This window comes from Ambystoma mexicanum, chromosome 6p, assembly GCF_040938575.1.
Source record: "Ambystoma mexicanum isolate Mex_15411 chromosome 6p, UKY_AmexF1_1, whole genome shotgun sequence".
NCBI classification, from domain to species: domain Eukaryota; kingdom Metazoa; phylum Chordata; class Amphibia; order Caudata; family Ambystomatidae; genus Ambystoma; species Ambystoma mexicanum.
This window is the reverse complement of record NC_090935.1, coordinates 930,138,490-930,152,049: the sequence shown is the minus strand read 5'-3', so window position 1 is coordinate 930,152,049 and position 13,560 is coordinate 930,138,490.

Sequence of the window (13,560 nt, the reverse complement as noted above, 5' to 3'; positions counted from 1 at the left end):
CAATCAAGTATTTTAAAGCAAGTTGTACTGCATATAGCTTTTACTAATATTTTGTAAAAAAAACTTCTTTTACAATACAAACCTAAAGAGTTCTTGTTTACTGTACACTTGCTAATCACAGGCATCTAAGCAGACGATCCTGAAAAATGGCTGTGATTATTGATGGATTGAACTCCTATGCTGGTTGCACTCTTAGGTGTCTACTTGAGCATATGTGGTGATTCAGCTTCTGGTAGGAGCATTACTGGAAGCAATGATATATTACTGGTTTTCTCAAATGCAAGCTTTTTGTGTTTTTACATCCAGTAATTACTTTTACTGCATGTGTGGGGGTAAAGGTCTAATCATCCAGTATAACTCTCTTAACCACATATGGTATCAGTATTTACCTGATAGATTTTCTGCAGACATTTTATCACCATTATCTTTGAATAAAGATCTGAGTGCATTATGTTCACCTCTCTTCATGAACAGGTGACAACATTCCTGAGAATAATACTACGGTAGTTGAAAGATGATAAACCGTCAGTAGATTCCTTGCACTACCCAGAGCCAGTGATCGAAGTGAGTGGCAACTTTCGAGATCAGTGTTCCACTACTTTTGTTTTTTTCTCTTTACCATTCCTCTACTTTTTATGACCTTATTCACCATTCTATAGAGTGGATGTGTCTATTCATGTCCATGTTCAAGTGTAAAGTTGTAATCAGAGGCTTAGTTACTAGTCACCCTCTATTTCAATGCCCTGGCCACAACACCTTGCCACATGTTGCACTATGCATCTGCCTACCTTCTGCCCTGCCAAGACCACAGTTGCAGTACTTTTTTGGTACACTTCTACCACTGCACAGAACCGCGCTGCCCTGGCTGCACTTACTCAGAGCATTGTGCCCTGTTTTGCCCTTCCCGCTCCCTTGCACTTCCTCCCTCCTTTTCTCTTTGCACTTTTTGTTCTTGAACTTGCATGATCTGAATGGCCTAGTAAGATCATTTGTCTAGTTGTCCTTTTCTTGTTGTACCTAGAAACACTTGTGTAGAGGCATGTTATAAATGACTTATAATATCACATCATTTGGGATGTCCTTGTGGATATATTTGATAATTGTATGTCATATGATAATTGTCCACCTCCAATGAAACTTGTCCCATCATCCCCAGTCTCACAGGCAGTCCCACTTGAGCCCTCTAACTTAAGCAGGCACTCACTACTGAACCTCACAGTCATTCCCGTGTCACTGTCCATGTTTACTTACCAAGGAGACATGCTCGTCCCATGTGTGTGGCCATGAATGCATACAGGATACTGTTTTACAGTACCATGAAGTCCAGTTTGGACCTAGGGATCCTGGTGAAACAGGGTGTGCAGGCCATGTCTGCATCACATGTAATCTGTACATTTAGGGTTTGCTATTGTTTACAGTTGTGGAAGACATGCTTCCTCCCCACAGATGATACACATAGCACATCACACATTTGTGCATTTCAGAAAACCATTGGTTTTTGGGAACTGGTCAATGATGTAAAATCATAATTTTATATCATCTGTTGCCCCTGGGATTTTGGGTAGCAATGTGTGCTGTTGCATGGTGTAGGAGAGCTATGACCACCTTTTTGGACGTGTACGATGAACATGCACCCGTGTTGATGGAAACGCCCACGCGCGTCACGTCACATACGTGCGCAGGTCCTTTCCTCAGAATACACGCATCCACACGTGGACGTGCAGTTTTTCCACGTGCAATGCCACGTCACGAGGGAAACGCCCATGCGGGTCACGTCACAGAAGCGCTTACGCGCTAAGGGCCTTTGGTCCAATGAAACCGTGTACGTGTACTGACGCGCATATGCGCGAAGGGCCTTTCATCAAATTCCACGCTGACATGCAAGATTTTCACGTGCCAAATCACTCCATATTAAGCTGGCCACGCAACAACACACGGAAGACCACACTCCTGCCCAGAAGGCCGATTTACTGCCCCCCAGAGCCCTGAGCACGCTCCCACCTGCCATCTGCTGCTGCTGACTGCCTGCTGCCCACGTGCCCTGCTATTTGCTGCCTGCACATCAGCCAGGGGTGCAGTTGCTGTGACCACCCCTGCTGGAACCAAAGACTCCCGACTGGGATACCATCATTCCACAGCCCAGCCCCAGGACCCAGTTGCCCACCCACTCCTGCCTCTGGGGTTGCCATGTCGGGCACAACACCATCTGGCACCACTGGCAACCTCTAGCCAGAGAGGCAGAGGGCCACCAGCTTCAGTGCCAGGGAAGTTGGTGTCCTGGTGGAGCAAGTCCTGGGGCAGTATGATGCACTCTTTGGAAGTTTGCGCGCCGACAAGGAAGGACAGACAAGGATCTGGATGGACATCGTGACTGCCATCAACGCGGAGTGGGTGGCAGTCCGCGACTTACATCATGTCAAGAAGCGCTGGGAGGACTTCAGTTCCAGGACCCTCAACAAGGCCCGGCGCCTGGCTAAGGCTGCGGATGCCAAAGGGCGCCGGGTCCAGCGGTCGGACCACCAAATGAGGGTTCTGGAATTCATATGCACAGCGCTCTACGTCCAGATCATTGAGAGGCAGACCCGCCTGGAGTCAAGCGGTAAGTGTACATGCATGGTGATTGGACGATGTGCGTGTCGTGGTGTGCCTGTAGTGTGCAGGTTGCACATGTGTTTTTGTAGGGCCATGTAGGGATGTGTATGAACATGGGCATGAGGCTGCCAAATGTGAGTCCTCTCAGGTGTGAGACACATCGATGGTGTATGTGTTGGTAAGCATGCTGGGCAAATGCAGGTGTGGGAGCGCACATGTTTGAATTTCTGTGTATGTACATTGGCATGGTTGTGACATGGATGTTGGTTCATTATGCATGTATCTGCACTGTGTACATGTGCATGTATGTGTATTTGACAAGTGTGCAACTGTGATGCAACATGGATGCACGTGACACTGATATGTAGAAGGCTGAATGTCAGATGTGACATGTATGATGATCTCATCACTGCGACAGTTGGATATGTACACAAGCATGTAAGTGTGGTGGCGTGTGTGCATGTCTAGTGCACTCCCATTTTTTCATGTGATGTCTGGCTTACCTTTGGCTGTACATGCTGTTGAATGTGTATGGATGCTGCTGCCTGGTGCAATATTGCTGTGGAAATGCTCATGTGTGTGAGTTAAAATGACATGTGTGTCATGGAGTGTGATACCGTGTCTGAATTTTGACCATGCCACTCATGTACAACTGTCATGTGTATATCAGTCCAATGTACTGTGCTCTGATGCCTGTGTTTTATCTCTCCCTGTCTGCAGCGTCGACTGATGAAGAGGGTGGAGAGGGTGTTGTGGAGCACAGCGGCAGGGATCGCACCACCAGCCGGAGACGCAAGGCCCGGCTCCCCTCCCAGATTGTCAGCTTGTCGGGGAGTGAGGAGTCTGGCGCCGCGTCCCAGGCCGCAGCTGCCGAGGCTAGGTCCAAGAGGCGGAGGTTGGAGGTGGACTCCTCGGCAGCAGAAGCGGCAGCTGAGACCCCACAGGGTCCGATGAAGGAAGATGGCATGGAGTCATCCTGGTTGGTGGGGGGTTTGGTGGAGGAGGAGGCCATGGAAGGGACACACACGGGGTCTGGAGGTGGGGGTTCCACTGGTGCTAGTGGTGCAGTGCAGGACCAGGGACAGGAGGCAGCACAGGCCGCCACTGAGGTGCCTGTGTGCAAGCCTGTCCCTGATCCTGTCACTGCATCATCTGGCTACAGCAGGGATGCCTACGTCCAGACCCGTTTTCAGGGAGGGGATGAGCGCACAACAACTGGCCTTCCTCTCCCTGTGGACGTGGCTATCCGGGACCGGGTTGAGCCTGTCCTGCGTGGGGTGGTGTTGCGTCAGTGGTCCATGCGAGGTCACCTGCAGTCTTTTCATGTGGAGACTGCACGTCATCTCGAATGGCTCATTGACCGCGTTGACCTACTGGGACAGGTCACCACGGCCGGATTCCTCCGTTTGCTGGACCTTGTTCTGACACCCTCCTCACCTGAACCCCCTATGCGCCAGTCATCCTCCATGGCATCTTCCCACCCATGTATCACCTGGGTACCCTGTGGAGCTGCCTCTGACCCTGCGGCCAGGCTGGTGGAGGACACATCCCTGCCACAGTCGGGAGTCGGACGTCCAGCAGGGGTGGCCACCTCAACAACTGCACCCCACCCGAAGGAGGATGTGCAGGCAGCAAGAGCCAGGTCACAGGCAGGGGCACAGCAGCAGCAGCAACAATGTGGGGGCCATGATGGCTCGGGGCCTTCAACATCGGAGGGGCAGGCATCGGCCATAGGGCAGGAGGACCCTGGATTTCAAGTTACTTCCGTGTGGCAGGGGTCCACGCCATAGATGTGGAGCGGCAGTGGTCGGAAGAGGCATGGCTCACAATGGTCAGGGCGGAGAACTCCATGCGGAGGGCCCTGAGGCGGGCCGAGTGCCTCGAGGCAATTCGCAGGGAGTTGGAGGAGAACATGTCGTCGTCCCTGCGAACCCTCTGGGCCATGGAAGAGGACCGACTCCAGGACATTGAGCGGGAGTTCGATGATGCCCTGGCCCGGGACATCCAAAAGTGAGCTGTCGGACTAGCCCACTGCCAATGTAAATAGTTTTTAGAGTTAGGTTTCCTTTTCCTTTTCCTTTTATTTGTGGTTAATGGACAATGCCACACACATTTGTATATAGTTTTATTTTTAGGTAGTTTCTTAGGTAGGTTTCATTTGTTTGGTTGGGCTCATGGACCCTTTACTTCGTTGGACAATGGATTCATTTGATATCTTTTTTGGAATTTTACACATGGATTAATGGATTTTTATTTTGGACCATGGATTGTATATAGTTTGATCATGGATTAATTTGTAATTTTTTTTTCATTATGGACATGGAGAAATGGATTATTTTTTTTCGGACAATGTATTGTAAATAGTTGGACTATGGATTGATTTATCTTTTTTAGTTTTCATTATGAACATGAAACAATGGATATCATTTTTTTACCTTTCCTTTGGATTTGCGTTGGTGGAGGGAGAGTTATGACTGTTTTTCTTTCAAATTTTTTTGGATTGGTTATCATTTTCATTCACTCATCTTTTTCACATGCTTTTCATTTCATGTTTGATATTTTGTTATGCTTTCATTTCATTTATTTATTTATGTACATAATACATTTTCATATGTTAGTTCCATGTGTGGGGTTCGCTCATGGGTTGATGCATGTGAAAATGTGGGTTTACACAAGCAATGCCAACCAGTGTATGTGTGTAATGAACATGTGTTGATGTACATAGTTGAGTTTTGGCTTGTGTCTTGAGATGGGCATGTTAGTGTGGGGTGGATTGGGAAATCATTGCGTCTCAAGAATGGGGTGGCGGCATATGGTTTTTGGGTGTAGAAGTGGGCCATGATTGTGCATCTTTATTTCGTGTAGGGGGGGACATGAGTGGGGGCCTGCAGGCAGTTGCCCCGCACTGCTGGGGTGTGGGGGTGCAGGGGGACATGAGTGGGACATGAGTGGGGGCCTGCTGGCAGGTGCACTGCACTGCTGGGGTGTGGGGGTGCAGGGGAACATAAGTGGGACATGAGTGGGGGGCTGCTGGCAGGTGCCCTGGACTGCTGGGGGATAGGGGTGCAGGGGGACATGAGTGGGAGCCTGCTGGCAGGTGCCCCGCACTGCTGGGGGTGGGGATGCAGGGGGACATGAGTGGGGGCCTGCTGGAAGGTGCCCCACACTGCTGGGGGTGGGGGTGCAGGGGGACATGAGTGGGGGCCTGCTGGCAGGTGCCCCACACTGCTGAGGTTGGGGGTGCAGGGGGACATGAGTGGGAGCCTGCTGGCAGGTGCCCTGCACTGCTGGGTGGTGGGGGTGCAGGGGGACATGAGTGGGAGCCTGCTGGCAGGTGCCCCTCACTGCTGGGGGTGGGGGTGCAGGGGGACATGAGTGGGGGCCTGCTGGCAGGTGCCCCGCACTGCAGGGGGTGGGGGTGCAAGGGGACATGAGTGGGGGCCTGCTGGCAGGTGCCCCGCACTGCTGGGGGTGGGGGTGCAGGGGGACATGAGTGGGAGCCTGCTGGCAGATGCCCCGCACTGATGGGGGTGGGGGTGCAGGGGTCATGAGTGGGGGCCTGCTGGCAGGTGCCCCGCACTGCTGGGGGGTGGGGGTGCAGGGGGACATGAGTGGGACATGAGTGGGGGCCTGCTGGCATGTGCCCCAGACTGCTGGGGGTGGGGGTGCAGGGGGACATGAGTGGGGGTATGCTGGCAGGTGCCCTGCACTTCTGGGGGGTGGGGGTGCTGGGGGACATAAGTGGGGGCCTGCTGGCAGGTGCCCCGCACTGCTGGGGTCTGGGGGTGCTGGGGGACATGAGTGGGAAATGAGTGGGGGCCTGCTGGCAGGTGCCCCGCAATGCTGGGGGGTAGGGGTGCAGGGGAACATGAGTGGGACATGAGTGGGGGCCTGCTGGCAGGTGCCCCGGACTGCTGGGGGGTGGGGGTGCAGGGGGACATGAGTGGGGGCCTGCTGGCAGGTGCACCGCACTGCAGGGGGGTGGGGGTGCTGGGGAACATGATTGGGACATGAATGGGGGCCTACTGGCAGGTGCCCCGCACTGCTGAGGGGTGGGGGTGCAGGGGGACATGAGTGGGACATGAGTGGGGGCCTGCTGGCAGGTGCCCCGCAACTGCTTGGGGGTGGGGGTGCTGGGGGACATGAGTGGGGGCCTGCTGGCAGGTGACCCGCTCTGCTGGTGGGTGGGGGTTCATGGGGACATGAGTTGGTGATCAGTAGTGAAAGCTGACATGTGGCTTGGCTAGGGGGCATGCCCATGTTGGATGGGCTGCCTGCGGGACATGACCAGGGGTGCAGGGTAGTCCCCTGTGATGTGGGCTGCCTGCAGAGGCCATGGAGGGTGTAGAGGGAACACCTGGGAGGACCCACACTGCCAATTCACGTGAAGGACTCCTCGCGCACCCCAGAAATACATGTACCATGCTCAAACGCGTGTGAGACTTCACGCGAACCCCAGTTATACATGTACCCCACTCGCACAGGGACAATCACGTGTGGAACTTCCCGCGCACCCCCGAAATACACGTGCCATGCTCAAACCACGTGTGAGACTTCATGCAAACCCCAGTTATACATGTAACCCACACGCACAGGGCCAATCGCATGTGAAACTTCCTGCAAACCCCAGTTATACACATACCCCACTTGCACAGGGCCATTCGCGTGTGAAACTTCCCGCGCACCCCCGGAAATACACGTACCATGCTCAGATCGCGTGTGGGACTTCACGCGAACCCCAGTTATACATGTACCCCACTCACACAGGGCCATTTGCGTGTGAAACTTCCTGCGCACCCCCGAAATACACGTGCCATGCTCAAATGACGTGTGAGACTTCATGCGAACCCCAGTTATACATGTACCCCACTCGCACAGGGCCAATCGCATGTGAAACTTCCTGCAAACCCCAGCTATACACGTACCCCACTCGCACAGGGACAATCGTGTGTGAAATTTCCCGCGAACCCCAGTTATACACGTACCCCACTCGCACAGGGCCATTCGCATGTGATACTTCCTGCGCACCCCCAAAATACACATACCATGCTCAAATTTCATGTGAGTCTTCACGCGAACCCCAGTTATACATGTACCCCACTCGCACTGGGCCAATCGTGTGTGAAACTTCCCACGCACCCCCGAAATACACGTACCCGGATCCAATCGTGTGTCAGACTTCACGCGAACCCCAGTAATACACGTACCCCGCTCACACAGGGCCTATCGCGTGTGAAACTTCCCACGCACCCCCGAAATACACGTACCCGGATCCAATCGTGTGTCAGACTTCACGCGAACCCCAGTAATACACGTTCCCCGCTTGGCGTTTGCTGTTTGACAGCCCTGTAAACTGGTCCAGGGTTAGCTCAGCCCTTTGCGCTGGATTGGGGATTTTGATGGCTTTTCCTTGCACTAGGGGCATTCTTGGGGGCGTTACTGGCGCTGCTGCAGGGTCGCTGCACCACTGTGCGCCACGGCTGGTTTTGGTAGCTAAAATCCATGAATATGCTGAGTGCGGAAATGGATTTTAGCGCACGCCGCTGGCACAGAGAGTCGCATGTGCACACTGTGTGCCAGCCACGTGCGCTACTTGTGCGCAATATTCTATTAATTACCCCCTAGATTGGTTCTTTTCTACTGTGTTAGAATTGTGGAAGTGTGAAATTAAGAAGTGAAGAAGGTGACGTTATAGTGGCTAAGTGGGTAGGGTTTCATAGTATATGGGACATTGTTTTATACTGCAGGACATTCACTGTCATCTAATTGTTGGTACTAATTTAGAAATAATAATGAACCATAATATTTGGTATTTTTCAAATATGCTTGCAAACGGTGTGCTTTGGAATTACAGGGATCTATTTGGGTTCCATGCTATGTAATGCAATATGTTGTTATGCAATTCACTGACACAGAGAGATGTAAAATGAATGGGGTGCATAGTGGATTGGGGGAAACTGTTGTATGGATGAGGTTTGCTAACATGGATTTCTGGGTCTGCTTAGGTTACATGCCCATTGCTAGTTTAGTGCAGCGGGGATGAGCAGTGAAGGCAGGACATACATGTTGATATGTTTTGTTGATTAGTAGTAGTAGTGATTAGTTTGTAGGATAGTGGGCATGGCTGTTGACCCAATGATAGTTGAATAGATAGAAACAGGTGAGGCATTTGACTCTACATGTTATTGGATGAGGATGACTAAGAAGGAATTATTAAATGGTGTTAGGAGATGAATGTTGTGACAGAGCACAGTTATATAGGAGTAGACTGAATGGTGTCTATCTGGAGTTGACCAACAGTCCTTAAGCAGTGGGTTGTGAGGTGTGAATACTGGAGCTGTGTGGAGTAACTCAGTGCCAGTGCATTATTTTGCAGCTTTCTTTCTCTTGATACCTTTGTCATGAATGGTTTATGTACATACCACTTGTATTATTTATATGCTTCATTAAGAATTGTTATGCTATGTAAGAAATTGGTAGTCTGGTGTATAAGATTATCTCACTTTTCATTTAGGTATATCATTGAAAAATGTAAGTCCCAAGTACAGATGTATTAGAAGTTGGCAAAGTTAATAGCCAGTTAATGACATTCAACTTTTTGTAAGTTATATATGGTATATGAGCTTTTCAGTTGTATTCCACATTAGTTCATCCGTTAAAAATTGGGGAGTAGGACATTTCTTTGTACTGCAGGACTGTTGGTAGGAGTGATGGCTGATGACTTTGTAAAGGTGCAGAGCGTAAATGGGGTTTATATGAGTTTGTGAGCATGTATATACTCGACAAATGGGTCGGAAAGTTCTCCCCAGAAGAACAGTGTCGAAAAATGGGATGTAATGTGTGTAATTTGCAGCATAGATTCACAAAAGCAGTACCCTAAGAGCATTTGGTTTTTGATGCAATCAAGTATTTTAAAGCAAGTTGTACTGCATATAGCTTTTACTAATATGTTGTAAAAAAAACTTCTTTTACAATACAAACCTAAAGAGTTCTTGTTTACTGTACACTTGCTAATCACAGGCATCTAAGCAGACGATCCTGAAAAATGGCTGTGATTATTGATGGATTGAACTCCTATGCTGGCTGCACTCTTAGGTGTCTACTTGAGCATATGTGGTGATTCTGCTTCTGGTAGGAGCATTACTGGAAGCAATTATATATTACTGGTTTTCTCAAATGCAAGCTTTTTGTGTTTTTACATCCAGTAATTACTTTTACTGCATGTGTGGGGGTAAAGGTCTAATCATCCAGTATAACTCTCTTAACCACATATGGTATCAGTATTTACCTGATAGATTTTCTGCAGACATTTTATCACCATTATCTTTGAATAAAGATCTGAGTGCATTATGTTCACCTCTCTTCATGAACAGGTGACAACATTCCTGAGAATAATACTACGGTAGTTGAAAGAGGATAAGCCGTCAGTAGATTCCTTGCACTACCCAGAGCCATTGATCGAAGTGAGTGGCAACTTTCGAGATTGGTGTTCCACTACTTTTGTTTTTTTCTCTTTACCATTCCTCTACTTTTTATGACCTTCTTCACCATTCTATAGAGTGGATGTGTCTATTCATGTCCATGTGCAAGTGTAAAGTTGTAGTCAGAGGCTTAGTTACTAGTCACCCTCTATTTCAATGCCCTGGCCACAACACCTTGCCACATGTTATGTTATGTTATGTTACTTTGCATTTATATAGCGCCTTATATACCATTGGTATGGTCTGAAGGCGCTGGTAGGTTGAACGCCCTTGGGAACCGAAGTTCAAGTCAGTAGAGAGAGTAGAGAGAGTCAAAGGTGCGTGTGAGCACCGGATATGTGTGCAGCTGGTGTGGCATTCGTGTCATAGCTGCTTCTTAGCGGTAGGTGTGGTGGTTGGGAGGTCGATAGTATGTGTTCATTCTGGCGAGAATTATCCAGACCGATCATGGCTGCGTTACGCCTGAGGAGAACGCCTGGCTGGGGGGTGTGTAACCAGCAGTGTTTAGTTAGAGTGATGGGGAGTATGAGGCAGATGTTGGTATGAGAACAGCTATACCGAATGATGTCATAGTATCGCTGTGTTCTATTTGAGTGGTGGTGTAAAGAAGAGAGTAAGCGTGGGGATGTGAGTATGGTGGTTTACTGAAGGTGCTTGAGATCGCGCCCACTCCAATACTTCCATGAACTTCATCCGTTCCATGTACTCCAACTGTTCCATGCATTACGACCGTTTCAAGCACTCAGACCATTCCTTTCAGTGTTCTTTCAGACATTCCATGCCCTCCAAACCATTTCATGTACGTCCCGCCATTCTGTGCACTCCAACCCGTTCCATGCACTCCCATCCGTTCCATGCACTTCAACCATTTTATGCCCTCTGCCATTTTATGCACTACTCCCGTCATTCGTTCTAGCCACGTTATCCTTTGTCCATGCATCATCCATACACATAAGTCAACTTCGTACTGATCCTTTCATTCGTTCTACCCATGTTATCCTTACTCCATGCATCATCCATCCACATACGTCATCTTCACACGTTCCATTCACTTAACTATTTGTACCACTTCCCTCGTTCCACCCACTCCACTAGTTCCCCCCACTTCGCTGGTTCCAAGCACATCACCCGTTCATTCACCTACTTTATCCGTTCTACCATTTCACCCGTTCCACCTACTTCACCCATTCTACGTCAGTTCATCGGTTCCATCCACACCCTTCATCCGTTCCATCCACACCCTTCATCCGTTCCATCCACACCCTTCATCCGTTCCAACCGCATGCTTTGCCCATTCCATCCCCATACTTCACCCTTTCCATCCCCATACTTCACCCGATATAGGGCGTCCACTTCACCCGTTCACCCTATATAGGGTAGACTTTCAAGACTTTGGTACAGTGACGTTATTAGGGGCACTGTCAAATCCCGCTATGCCAGAGTGGTGTCGTTATATACACTTCTAGAATCAACTTTGTACCGAGAGGAAATTAGGCACACTTCTAAAATCAGCCAAGGCTCGTTAATAGGCACACTTCTAGGTACAACCAGGGCACGCTATCAGGTACAATTCTAAATTCCACCAAGGCACGCTATTAGGCACACTTCTAAGCTCAACTTTGCAGAAATAGGATAATAGGCAGCGAAAACAGCTTTGCAGTGGGGATGATATTAGGCAACGAAATTTAAATTTGCACAGTGAGGATATACAACTAAGGCGCACTAATGGGCACACTTCTAGGTAAACCAAGGGCACACTATCAGGCACACTTCTAAATTCAACCAGGGCACGATATTAGGCACCCTTCTAAAATTCCGCTTTGCACGGAGAGGATTTTAGGCGCACTTCTAAATTCAACCAATGCGTGCCGATAGGTACATTCCCAAATTCAACTTTGGACAGAGAGGATATTAGGCAACCCAATTCAACTCTGCACAGAGGAGATATCAGGCACACTTCTAAATTCAACCAGGGCGCTTTATTTTGCACACTTCTAAAATCAGGCAAGGCACATTATTAGGCACACTTCTAAATTCAACTTTGCACAGAGAGGATATTAGGTGCATTTCTAAAATCAACCAAGGCGTGCTCATAGGCACACTTCTAAATTCAGCCAAGGCGTGCTAATAGGCACACTTCTAAATTCAGCTTTGCACAGAGAGCGTATTAGGCACACTTCAAAATTCAACGAGGGAACGCTATTAGGCACACTTTCAAAGTCAACTGGGGCACGTCAATCGGTACATTTCTAGAGTCGACCAGGGCATGTTATTAGGCACACTTCTAAATTTAACTTTGTACAGAGAGGATATTATGCATACTTCTAAATTCAGCCAAGGCGCGCTAATAGGCACACTGCTAAATTCAACTTTGCCCAGAGAGGATAATAGGCACACTTCTAAGTTCAACTTTGCACAGAGAGGATAATAGGCACATTTCTAGATTCAACTTTGCACAGAGAGGATTTTAGGCACATTTCTAGATTCAACTTTGCACAGAGAGGATTTTAGGCACATTTCTAGATTCAACTTTGCACAGAGAGGATAGTAGGCACACTTCCAAGTTCAGCTTTGCACAGAGAGGATAAAAGGCACATTTCTAGATTCAACTTTGCACAGAGAGGATAATAGGCACATTTCTAGATTCAACTTTGCACAGAGAGGATTTTAGGCACATTTCTAGATTCAACTTTGCACAGAGAGGATAATAGGCACATTTCTAGATTCAACTTTGCACAGAGAGGATAATAGGCACATTTCTAGATTCAACTTTGCACAGAGAGGATATTAGGCATGCTTCAAAATTCAGCGAGGGCATGCTTTTTGGCCCACTTCTAAGGTCAACCAGGGCACGTTAATAGGCACATTTCTAGAGACAGCCAGGGCATGTTTATAGGCACATTTCTAAAGTCGACCATGGCATGTTAATAAGCATACTTCTAAATTCAACTTTGTGCAGAGAGGATATTAGGCACACTTCTAAAGTCAACCGGGGCACGTTAATAGGCACACTTCCAAATTCCACTTTGCACAGGGAGGATATTAGGCGCACTTCTAAAGCCAACCAGGGCATGTTAATAGGCACACTTCTAAATTCAATTTTACACCGAGAGGAAATTAGACACAGTTAATGTTAAAGGACATTTGTAACGTGCACTATCACCGCCAAGGTGGTCCCCCGGTGCTCTGGCGGCTCTGAAAAAGCGACGCAAGCTAGGGTTCAGAATCTAAGTGTGGTGCATGTTAAGAATCACATTTCTATCAGGACGCGACGGAGCCAAAGTTCAGAATTCCATACGAGTGTGGCACATGCTAACAATCCCATTTCGATCTAGATGCAGTGCAAGCTAAAGTTCAGTTCCCTAGATGTGTGGCACTAGCATATGCATCACAAAGGCAACATTTGCAGTCCATTTACAGTGGTCAAAAGTCTTCATAAGTATGTATTGTTTAAGTTTATGGCAGTCTACGCTATGGAAGGTAAGGT